This window comes from Mercurialis annua, linkage group LG3, assembly GCF_937616625.2.
Source record: "Mercurialis annua linkage group LG3, ddMerAnnu1.2, whole genome shotgun sequence".
Taxonomy (NCBI): Eukaryota; Viridiplantae; Streptophyta; class Magnoliopsida; order Malpighiales; family Euphorbiaceae; genus Mercurialis; species Mercurialis annua.
The window spans coordinates 45,603,276-45,617,297 of record NC_065572.1 but is presented as its reverse complement, the minus strand read 5'-3'; positions in this window follow the sequence as shown (position 1 = coordinate 45,617,297).

Genomic DNA, 14,022 nt, shown 5'->3' with positions numbered 1-14,022 from the left:
TTACGTATTATAACCTAACCATGCTTAGGAAATCGGAACGACGTGTTAGAGAGAATTGAGACGCGACATTCTAATCTGACCTCACTTTTCACGCACACTTTGCATAATATAACCTATCCATGCTTAGGTAATCGGAACGACGCGTTAAAGAGACTTGTGACGCGAGATAAGTATGGTGATCGAAACGACGCGTTAAAGAGACTTGATATGAAACATACTAATCTAGTGTCACTTTTTACGCACACTTTGCGTAATATAACCTAACCATGCTTAGGTAATCGGAACGACGCGTAAAAGAGATTGGAGACTTGACATACTAATCTAGCGTCACTTTTCAAGCACATTTTGCGTAATATAACCTAACCATTCTTAGGTAATAGGAACAACGCGTTAAAGAGACTTGAGACGCGACATACTTACCTATTGATCCTTTTTACGAACACTCTGCGTACTATAACTTAACCATGCTTAGATAATCGGAACGACGCGTTAGAGAGACTTGTGACGCGACATAAGCAAGGTAATCGAAACGACGCGTTACGGAGACTTGAGAAGCGACATACTAATCTAGGGTCACTTTTCACGCAAACTTTGCGTTGTATAACCTAATCATGCTTATCGGAACGATGCATTAAAGAGCCTTGATACGCGACATGCTAATCTAGCGTCACTTTTCACGCCCACCTTGCGTAATATAACCTAATCATGCTTAGGTAATAGGAACGACGCGTTAAAGAGACTTGAGACTCAATATACTAATCTACTGATCATTTTTACGCACACTTCGCGTACTATAACCAAACCGTGCTTAGGTAATCAGAACGACGCGTTAAAGAGCCTTGACACGCGACATACTAATCTAGCGTCACTTTCCATGCAAACTTTGCGTTTTATAACCTAACTATGGTTAGGTAATCGGAATGACGCATTAAAGAGCCTTGAGACGCGACATACTAATCTAGCGTCACTTTTCACGCACACCTTGCGTAATATAACCTAACCATGCTTAGGTATAAGGAGCGACGCGTTAAATAGACTTTTGACGCGACATACTAATCTAGTGTCACTTTTCACTCACGCTTTGCCTAATATAACCTCTAACCATTCTTAGATAATCGGAATAACGCGATAAAGAGAATTGAGACGCGACATACTAATCTAGCGTCACTTTCGACGCAAACTATGCGTAATATAACCTAACCATGCTTAAGTAATTGGAACGACGCGTTAAATAGACTTGAGACGCTACATACTAATCTATTGTCATTCTCAACGCACACTTTGCGTAATATAACCTAACCATGCTTAGGTAATCAGAACGACACGTTCGAGAGACTTGTGACGCGACATAAGAATGGTAATCGAAACGACGCGTTAAAGAGACTTGAGACGTGCAATATTAATCTAGCGTCACTTTTTTACGCACGTGTTGCGTAATATAACATAACTATGCTTAAGAAATCGGAACGACGCGTTAGAGAGACTTGAGACGCGACATACTAATCTAGTGTCACTTTTCACGCACGCTTTGCATAATATAACCTAACCATGCTTAGGTAATTGGAACGACGCGTTAGAGAGACTTGAGACGCGACATACTAATATAGCGTCACTATTCACGCACTCTTTACGTAATATAACCTAACCATGCTTAGGTAATGCTCCCGGCCAAGACTAAGAAGCCTGTGTTCGGCGAAGGTGAGGATGAACCTAAGCGCCCAAGAGAAACTCTTGAAGAGAGGAAGAAAAAAAAGTAGTCCTTCCGGAATGAGAAAGTACGAAAAATCTTCAATGCTCAGAACGACGCGTTAAAGAGACTTGTGACGCGAGATAAGTATAGTAATCGAAACTACGCGTTAAAGAGACTTGTGATAAAAAAAACTAATCTAGCGTCACTTTTTACGCTCACTTTGCGTAATATAACCTAACCATGCATAGGTAATCGGAACGACGCGTTAAAGAGACTGGACATACTAATCTAGCGTCACTTTTCACTCACACCTTGCGTAAAATTACCTAACAATTGTTAGGAAATTTGACAACGCATTAGAGAGACTTGAGACGAGACATACTAATTTAACGTTACTTTTCACGCACTGTTTGCGTAATATAACCTAACCATGCTTAGGTAATCGAAACGACGCGATAAAGAGACTTGTGACGCGAGATAAGTATCGTAATCGGAACCACGCGTTAAAGAGACTTGTGACGCGAGATAAGTATGGTACTCGCAACGACTTGTAAAAGAGACTTGAGACTAAACAAACTAATCTAGCGTTACTTTTTAAGCACACTTTGCGTAATATAACCTAACCATGCTTAGGTAATCGGAACGACGCGTTAAAGAGACTTGAGACTAGACATACTAATCTAGCGTCACTTTTCACGCACACTTTGCGTAATATAACCTAACCATGCTTAGGAAATTGGAACGACGCGTTAGAGAGACTTGTGACGCGACATAAGCATGATAATCGAAACGACGCGTTCAATAGACTTGAGACGCGCAATATTAATCTCGCGTCACTTTTTACGCACACTTTGCCTAATATAACATAACCATGCTTAGGAAATCGGAACGACGCGTATGGAGACTTGAGACACGACATACTAATCTAGCGTCACTTCCCACGCACACTATGCGTAATATAAACTAACCATGCTAAGGTAATCGGAACAACGCGTTAGACGCGACATACTAATCTATTGTCATTTTTCACGTACACTCTGCGTTATATAACCTAACCATGCTTATGTAATTGGAACGACGCGTTAAATACACTTGAGACGCTACGCACACTTTGCGTAATATAACCTAACCATGCTTAGGTAATCAGAACGACATGTTCGAGAGACTTGTGACGCGACATAAGCATGGTAATCGAAACGATGCGTTAAAGAGACTTGAGACGTGCAATATTAATCTAGCGTCACTTTTTTATGCACGCGTTGCGTAATATAACGTAACTATGCTTAGGAAATCGGAACGACGCGTTAGAGAGACTTGAGACGCGACATACTAATCTAGTGTCACTTTTCACGCACGCTTTGCGTAATATAACCTAATCATGCTTAGGTAATCAGAACTACGCGTTAAAGAGACTTGTGACGCGAGATAAGTATAGTAATCGAAACTACGCGTTAAAGAGACTTGAGACGAAACAAACTAATCTAGCGTCACTTTTTACGCTCACTTTGCGTAATATAAGCTAACCATGCATAGGTAATCGGAACGACGCGTTAAAGAGGCTGGACATACTAATCTAGCGTCACTTTTCACGCACACTTTGCGTAAAATAACCTAACCATTGTTAGGATATTGGACAACGCGTTAGAGAGACTTGAGACGAGACATACTAATTTAACGTTACTTTTCACGCATTGTTTGCGTAATATAACCTAACTATGCTTAGGTAATCGGAACAACGCGATAAAGAGACTTGTGACGCGAGATAAGTATGGTAATCGGAACGACGCGTTAAAGAGACTTGTCACGCGAGATATGTATGGTACTCGCAACGACTTGTAAAAGAGACTTGAGACGAAACAAACTAATCTAGCGTCACTTTTTAAGCACACTTTGCGTAATATAACCTAACCATGCTTAGGTAATCGGAACGACGCGTTAAAGAGACTTGAGACTGGACATACTAATCTAGCGTCGCTTTTCACGCACACTTTGCGTAATATAACCTAACCATGCCTAGGTAGTCGGAAAGAGGCGATAAAGAGACTTGAGACGCGACATACTAATCTAGCGTAACTTTTCACGCAAACTTTGAATAATATAACCTAACCATGCTTAGGTAATCGGAACAACACGTTAAAGAGAATTGAGACGCAACATATTAATCTAGCGTAACTTTTCACGAACACTTCGCATAATATAACCTAACCATGCTTTGATAATCAGAACGACGCGTTAAATAGACTTAAGACGCGACATACTAATCTAGCGTCACATTTCACGTACACTTTCTGTAAAGTAACCTAACCATGCTCAGGTAATTGGTACAACGCATTAAAGAGAATTGAGATGCGACATACTAATCTAGCGTCGCTTACCATGCACTCTTTGCGTAATATAACCTAACCATGCTTAGGTAATCGGAATAAAGCGTTAAATAGACTTGAGATGCGACATACTAATGTTTGTTACTTTTCACGCACACTTTTCGTGAAGTGACCTAACCATCCTTAGTTAATCGGTACAATGCGTTAAAGAGACTTGAGACACGACATACAAATGTACCATCATTTTTCACGCACACTTTTCGTAAATAACCTAACCATGCTTAGATAATCGGAACGACGCATTAAAGAGACTTCAGAGGCGACATACTAATATGGCGTCACTTTTCACGCAAACTTTGCATACTATAACCTAACCATGCTTAGGAAATCGGAACGACGCATTAAAGAGACTTGAGTAGCGACACATTAATCTAGCATCACTTTTCACGCACACTTTGCGTAGTATAACCTAACCATGCTTACATAATCGGAAAGACGCGTTAAAGGACTTGAGATGCGACATACTAATCTAGCGTCCCTTTTCACGCACACTTCACGTAATATAACCTAACCATGCTAAGGTAATCTGAATACGCATTAAAGAGACTTGAGACGCGTCATACTAATCTAGCGTCACTTTTCACGCACACTTTGCGTAACATAACCTAACCATGCCTAGGTAATCGGAACGACGCGTTAAAAAGACTTGAGATGCTACATACTAATACATTGTCACTTTTCATGCACACTTTGCATAATATATAATCTAATCATGCTTAGGTAATCAGAACGACGCGTTAGAGATACTTGTGACGCGACATAAGCACAACAATCGAAACGATGCGTTAAAGAGACTTGAAACGCGCCATACTAATCTAGCGTCACTTATTGCGCATGCTTAGGTAATCAGAACGACGCATCATAGAGACTTGAGTAGCGACATATTAATCTAGCGTAACGTTTGACGCACACTATGCGTAATATAATCTAACTATGCTTAGGTAATCGGAACGGCGGGTTAATAAGCATGGTAATCAAAACGACGCGTTAAAGAGACTTGAGATGCAAGATACTAATATAGCGTCACTTTTCACACAAACATTGCGTAATATAATCTAACAATGCTTAGGTAAACGGAACGACGCGTTAAAGGGCATTGAGATGTGACATACTAATCTAGCGTCACTTTTCACGCACACCTTGCGTAACATAACCAATCCATGATTAGGTCATCAAAACGACACATTAAAGAGACTTGAGACGCGATATACTAATCTACCGTCACTTTTCAGCACACTTTGCGTAATATAAGCTTTCCATGCTTAGATAATTGGAACGACGTGTTAAAGAGACTTCAGAAGCGATATACTAATCTACCGTCACTTTTTTATGCACCCTTTGTGTAATATAACATAACTATGCTTAGGAAATCGGAACGACGCGTTTGAGAGACTTGAGATGCGACATACTAATCTAGTGTCACTTTTCACGCACGCTTTGCATAATATAACCTAACCATGCTTAGGAAATTGGAACGACGCGTTAGAGAGACTTGAGACGCGACATACTAATATAGCGTCACTATTCACGCACTCTTTGTGTAATATAACCTAACCATGCTTAGGTAATCAGAACGACCCGTTAAAGAGACTTGTGACGCGAGATAAGTATAGTAATCGAAGCTACGCGTTAAAGAGACTTGAAACGAAACAAACTAATCTAGCATCACTTTTTACGCTCACTTTGCGTATTATAACCTAACCATGCATAGGTAATCGGAACGACGCGTTAAAGAGACTGGACATACTAATCTAGCGTCACTTTTCACGCACGCTTTGCGTAAAATAACCTAACCACTGTTAGGAAATTGGACAACGCGTTAGAGAGACTTGAGACGAGACATACTAATTTAACGTTACTTTTCACGCACTGTTTGCGTACTATAACCTAACCATGCTTAGGTAATCGAAACGACGCGATAAAGAGACTTGTGACGCGAGATAAGTATGGTAATCGGAACGACGCGTTAAAGAGACTTGTGACGCGAGATAGGTATGGTAATCGGAACGACGCGTTAAAGAGACTTGTGACGCGAGATACGTATGGTACTCGCAACGACTTGTAAAAGAGACTTGAGACGAAACAAACTAATCTAGCGTCACTTTTTAAGCACACTTTGCGTAATATAACCTAACCATGCTTTGGTAATCGGAACGACGCGTTAAAGAGACTTGAGACTGGACATACTAATCTAGCGTCACTTTTCACGCACACTTTGCGTAATATAACCTAACCATGCTTAGGAAATCGCAACGACGCGTTAGAGAGACTTGTGACGCGACATAAGCATGATAATCGAAACGACGCGTTCAAGAGACTTGAGACGCGCAATATTAATCTAGCGTCACTTTTTACGCACACTTTGCGTAATATAACATAACCATGCTTAGGAAATCGGAACGACGCGTATGGAGACTTGAGACGCGACATACTAATCTAGTGTCACTGTTCACACACACTTTGCGTAATATAACCTAGCCATGCTTAGGAAATCGGTACGACGCGTTAGAGAGACTTTAGACGCGACGTACTAAACAAACGTCACTTTTCACGCACACATTGCGTAATATAACCTAACCGTGCTTAGGTAATCGGAACGACGCGTTAAAGAGACTTGTGACGCGAGATATGTATGGTAAGCAAAACGACGCATTAAAGAGACTGGAGACGAAACATACTAATCTAGCGTCACTTTTTTCACACATAATAGAACCTAACCATGCTTAGGTAATCAGAACAACGCTTTAAAGAGATTTAAGCCTGGACATACTAATCTAGCGTTACTTTTCACGCACACTTTGCGTAATATAACCTAACCATGCTTATTTAATAGGAACAATGCGATAAAGAGACTTGAGACGCGACATAATAATATATTGATCCTTTTTACGCACACTTTGCGTACAGCCTAACCAAGCTTAGGTAATCGGAACGACGTGTTAAAGAGCCTTGACACGCGACATACTAATATAGCGTCACTTTTCACGCAAACTTTCCGTATTACAACCTAACCATGCTTAGGTAATCGGAACGACGCATTAAAGAACCTTGAGACGCGACATGCTAATCTAGCGTCACTTTTCACGTACACTGCGTAATATAACCTAACCATTCTTAGGTAATAGGAACGACGCGTTAAATAGACTTTAGACGCGACATACTAATCTAATGTCACTTTTCACATACGCTTTGCATAATATACCCTAACCATGCTTAGATAATTGGAACAACGCGATAAAGAGAATTGAGATGCGACATACTAATCTAGCGTCATTTTTCACGCACAGTTTGCGTAATATAACCTAACTATGCTAAGGTAATCGGAACAACGCGTTAGATAGACTTAAGACGCGACATACTAATCTATTGTCATTTTTCACGTACACTCTGCCTAATATAACCTAACCATGCTTAAGTAATTCGAACGATGCGTTAAATAGACTTGAAATGCGACATACTAATCTATTGTCATTTTCAACGCACACTTTGTGTAATATAACCTAACCATGCTAAGGTAATCGGAACTACGTGTTCGAGAGACTTGTGACGCGACATAAGCATGGTAATCGAAACAACGCGTTAAAGAGACTTGAGACGCGCAATATTAATCTAGCGTCACTTTTTATGCACGCATTGCGTAATATAACATATTCATGCTTATGATATCGGAACGACGCGTTAGAGAGACTTGAGAAGCGACATACTAATCTAGTGTCACTTTTCGCGGACACTTTGCGTAATATAACCTAACCATGTTTAGGAAATCGGAACGACGCGTTAGAGAGACTTGAGATGCGACATACTAATCTAAAGTCACTTTTCACACACACTTTGCGTCATATAACCTAACCATGTTTAGGTAATCGGAACGACGCGTTAAAGAGACTTGTGACGCGAGATAAATATAGTAATCGAAACGACACGTTAAAGAGAATTGGGACAAAACAAACTAATCTAGCCTCACTTTTTACGCACACTTTGCGTAATATAACCTAACCATGCTTAGATAATCGGAACGACGCGTTAAAGAGACTTGAGACTGGACATACTAATCTAGCGTCACTTTTCACGCACACTTTGCGCAATATAACCTAACCATACTTAAGTAATTAGAACGACGCGTTAAAGAGACTTGAGACGCGACATACTAAACTATTGCTCCTTTCCACGCACACTTTGCGTACTATAACCTAACCATGCTTATCTAATCGAAATGACGCGTTAGAGAGACTTGTGACGCAACATAAGAAATGACGCGTTACAGAGACTTGAGAGGCAAAATATTAATCTAGCGTCACTTTTTACGCATGCGTTGTGTAATATAACATAACCATGCTTAGGAAATGGGAACGACGCGTTAGAGAGACTTGAGACGTGACATACTAATCTAGTGTCACTTTTCACGCACACTTTACGTATTATAACCTAACCATGCTTAGGAAATCGGAACGACGTGTTAGAGAGAATTGAGACGCGACATTCTAATCTGACCTCACTTTTCACGCACACTTTGCGTAATATAACCTAACCATGCTTAGGTAATCGGAACGACGCGTTAAAGAGACTTGTGACGCGAGATAAGTATGGTGATCGAAACGACGCGTTAAAGAGACTTGATATGAAACATACTAATCTAGTGTCACTTTTTACGCACACTTTGCGTAATATAACCTAACCATGCTTAGGTAATCGGAACGACGCGTAAAAGAGATTGGAGACTTGACATACTAATCTAGCGTCACTTTTCAAGCACATTTTGCATAATATAACCTAACCATTCTTAGGTAATAGGAACAACGCGTTAAAGAGACTAGAGACGCGACATACTTACCTATTGATCCTTTTTACGAACACTTTGCGTACTATAACTTAACCATGCTTAGATAATCGGAACGACGCGTTAGAGAGACTTGTGACGCGACATAAGCAAGGTAATCGAAACGACGCGTTACGGAGACTTGAGAAGCGACATACTAATCTAGGGTCACTTTTCACGCAAACTTTGCGTTGTATAACCTAATCATGCTTATCGGAACAATGCATTAAAGAGCCTTGATACGCGACATGCTAATCTAGCGTCACTTTTTTACGCACGTGTTGCGTAATATAACATAACTATGCTTAAGAAATCGGAACGACGCATTAGAGAGACTTGAGACGCGACATACTAATCTAGTGTCACTTTTCACGCACGCTTTGCATAATATAACCTAACCATGCTTAGGTAATTGGAACGACGCGTTAGAGAGACTTGAGACGCGACATACTAATATAGCGTCACTATTCACGCACTCTTTACGTAATATAACCTAACCATGCTTAGGTAATGCTCCCGGCCAAGACTAAGAAGCCTGTGTTCGGCGAAGGTGAGGATGAACCTAAGCGCCCAAGAGAAACTCTTGAAGAGAGGAAGAAAAAAAAGTAGTCCTTCCGGAATGAGAAAGTACGAAAAATCTTCAATGCTCAGAACGACGCGTTAAAGAGACTTGTGACGCGAGATAAGTATAGTAATCGAAACTACGCGTTAAAGAGACTTGAGATAAAAAAACTAATCTAGCGTCACTTTTTACGCTCACTTTGCGTAATATAACCTAACCATGCATAGGTAATCGGAACGACGCGTTAAAGAGACTGGACATACTAATCTAGCGTCACTTTTCACTCACACCTTGCGTAAAATTACCTAACAATTGTTAGGAAATTTGACAACGCATTAAAGAGACTTGAGACGAGACATACTAATTTAACGTTACTTTTCACGCACTGTTTGCGTAATATAACCTAACCATGCTTAGGTAATCGAAACGACGCGATAAAGAGACTTGTGACGCGAGATAAGTATCGTAATCGGAACCACGCGTTAAAGAGACTTGTGACGCGAGATAAGTATGGTACTCGCAACGACTTGTAAAAGAGACTTGAGACTAAACAAACTAATCTAGCGTTACTTTTTAAGCACACTTTGCGTAATATAACCTAACCATGCTTAGGTAATCGGAACGACGCGTTAAAGAGACTTGAGACTAGACATACTAATCTAGCGTCACTTTTCACGCACACTTTGCGTAATATAACCTAACCATGCTTAGGAAATTGGAACGACGCGTTAGAGAGACTTGTGACGCGACATAAGCATGATAATCGAAACGACGCGTTCAAGAGACTTGAGACGCGCAATATTAATCTCGCGTCACTTTTTACGCACACTTTGCCTAATATAACATAACCATGCTTAGGAAATCGGAACGACGCGTATGGAGACTTGAGACGCGACATACTAATCTAGCGTCACTTCCCACGCACACTATGCGTAATATAAACTAACCATGCTAAGGTAATCGGAACAACGCGTTAGACGCGACATACTAATCTATTGTAATTTTTCACGTACACTCTGCGTTATATAACCTAACCATGCTTATGTAATTGGAACGACGCGTTAAATAGACTTGAGACGCTACATACTAATCTATTGTCATTTTCTACACACACTTTGCGTAATATAACCTAACCATGCTTAGGTAATCAGAACGACATGTTCGAGAGACTTGTGACGCGACATAAGCATGGTAATCGAAACGACGCGTTAAAGAGACTTGAGACGTGCAATATTAATCTAGCGTCACTTTTATACGCACGCGTTGCGTAATATATCGTAACTATGCTTAGGAAATCGGAACGACGCGTTAGAGAGACTTGAGACGCGACATACTAATCTAGTGTCACTTTTCACGCACGCTTTGCGTAATATAACCTAATCATGCTTAGATAATCAGAACTACGCGTTAAAGAGACTTGTGACGCGAGATAAGTATAGTAATCGAAACTACGCGTTAAAGAGACTTGAGACGAAACAAACTAATCTAGCGTCACTTTTTACGCTCACTTTGCGTAATATAAGCTAACCATGCATAGGTAATCGGAACGACGCGTTAAAGAGGCTGGACATACTAATCTAGCGTCACTTTTCACGCACACTTTGCGTAAAATAACCTAACCATTGTTAGGATATTGGACAACGCGTTAGAGAGACTTGAGACGAGACATACTAATTTAACGTTACTTTTCACGCATTGTTTGCGTAATATAACCTAACTATGCTTAGGTAATCGGAACAACGCGATAAAGAGACTTGTGACGCGAGATAAGTATGGTAATCGGAACGACGCGTTAAAGAGACTTGTGACGCGAGATATGTATGGTACTCGCAACGACTTGTAAAAGAGACTTGAGACGAAACAACCTAATCTAGCGTCACTGTTTAAGCACACTTTGCGTAATATAACCTAACCATGCTTAGGTAATCGGAACGACGCGTTAAAGAGACTTGAGACTGGACATACTAATCTAGCGTCTCTTTTCACGCACACTTGGCGTAATATAACCTAACCATGCCTAGGTAGTCGGAAAGAGGCGATAAAGAGACTTGAGACGCGACATACTAATCTAGCGTAACTTTTCACGCAAACTTTGAATAATATAACCTAACCATGCTTAGGTAATCGGAACAACACATTAAAGAGAATTGAGACGCAACATACTAATCTAGCGTAACTTTTCACGCACACTTCGCATAATATAACCTAACCATGCTTTGATAATAAGAACGACGCGTTAAATAGACTTATGACGCGACATACTAATCTAGCGTCACATTTCACGTACACTTTCTGTAAAGTAACCTAACCATGCTCAGGTAATTGGTACAACGCATTAAAGAGAATTGAGATGCGACATACTAATCTAGCGTCGCTTTCCATGCACTCTTTGCGTAATATAACCTAACCATGCTTAGGTAATTGGAATAAAGCGTTAAATAGACTTGAGACGCGACATACTAATGTTTGTTACTTTTCACGCACACTTTTCGTGAAGTAACCTAACCATCCTTAGTTAATCGGTACAATACGTTAAAGAGACTTGAGACACGACATACAAATATACCATCATTTTTCACGCACACTTTTCGTAAATAACCTAACCATGCTTAGATAATTGGAACGACGCGTTAAAGAGACTTCAGAGGCGACATACTAATATGGCGTCACTTTTCACGCAAACTTTGCGTACTATAACCTAACCATGCTTAGGAAATCGGAACGACGCATTAAAGAGACTTGAGTAGCGACACATTAATCTAGCATCACTTTTCACGCACACTTTGCGTAGTATAACCTAACCATGCTTACATAATCGGAAAGACGCGTTAAAGGACTTGAGATGCGACATACTAATCTAGCGTCCCTTTTCACGCACACTTCACGTAATATAACCTAACAATGAAGGTAATCGGAATACGCATTAAAGAGACTTGAGACGCGTCATACTAATCTAGCGTCACTTTTCACGCACACTTTGCGTAAAATAACCTAACCATGCCTAGGTGATCGGAACGACGCGAAAAAAGACTTGAGATGCTACATACTAATACATTGTCACTTTTCACGCACACTTTGCGTAATATATAATCTAATCATGCTTAGGTAATCAGAACAACGAGTTAGAGATACTTGTGACGCGACATAAGCACAGTAATCGAAACGATGCGTTAAAGAGACTTGAAACGCGCCATACTAATCTAGCGTCACTTATTGCGCATGCTTAGGTAATCAGAACGACGCATCATAGAGACTTGAGTAGCGACATATTAATCTAGCGTAACGTTTGACGCACACTATGCGTAATATAATCTAACTATGCTTAGGTAATCGGAACGGCGGGTTAATAAGCATGGTAATCAAAACGACGCGTTAAAGAGACTTGAGACGCAAGATACTAATATAGCGTCACTTTTCACACAAACATTGCGTAATATAATCTAACAATGCTTAGGTAAACGGAACGACGCGTTAAAGGGCATTGAGATGTGACATACTAATCTAGCGTAACTTTTCACGCACACTTTGCGTAATATAACCTAACCATGCTTAGGAAATCGCAACGACGCGTTAGAGAGACTTGTGACGCGATATACTAATCTACCGTCACTTTTCAGCACACTTTGCGTAATATAAGCTTTCCATGCTTAGATAATTGGAACGACGTGTTAAAGAGACTTCAGAAGCGATATACTAATCTACCGTCACTTTTTATGCACCCTTTGTGTAATATAACATAACTATGCTTAGGAAATCGGAACGACGCGTTTGAGAGACTTGAGATGCGACATACTAATCTAGTGTCACTTTTCACGCACGCTTTGCATAATATAACCTAACCATGCTTAGGAAATTGGAACGACGCGTTAGAGAGACTTGAGACGCGACATACTAATATAGCGTCACTATTCACGCACTCTTTGTGTAATATAACCTAACCATGCTTAGGTAATCAGAACGACCCGTTAAAGAGACTTGTGACGCGAGATAAGTATAGTAATCGAAGCTACGCGTTAAAGAGACTTGAGACGAAACAAACTAATCTAGCATCACTTTTTACGCTCACTTTGCGTATTATAACCTAACCATGCATAGGTAATCGGAACGACGCGTTAAAGAGACTGGACATACTAATCTAACGTCACTTTTCACGCACGCTTTGCGTAAAATAACCTAACCACTGTTAGGAAATTGGACAACGCGTTAGAGAGACTTGAGACGAGACATACTAATTTAACGTTACTTTTCACGCACTGTTTGCGTACGATAACCTAACCATGCTTAGGTAAACGAAACGACGCGATAAAGAGACTTGTGACGCGAGATAAGTATGGTAATCGGAACGACGCGTTAAAGAGACTTGTGACACGAGATAGGTATGGTAATCGGAACGACGCGTTAAAGAGACTTGTGACGCGAGATACGTATGGTACTCGCAACGACTTGTAAAAGAGACTTGAGACGAAACAAACTAATCTAGCGTCACTTTTTAAGCACACTTTGCGTAATATAACCTAACCATGCTTAGGTAATCGGAACGACGCGTTAAAGAGACTTGAGACTGGACATA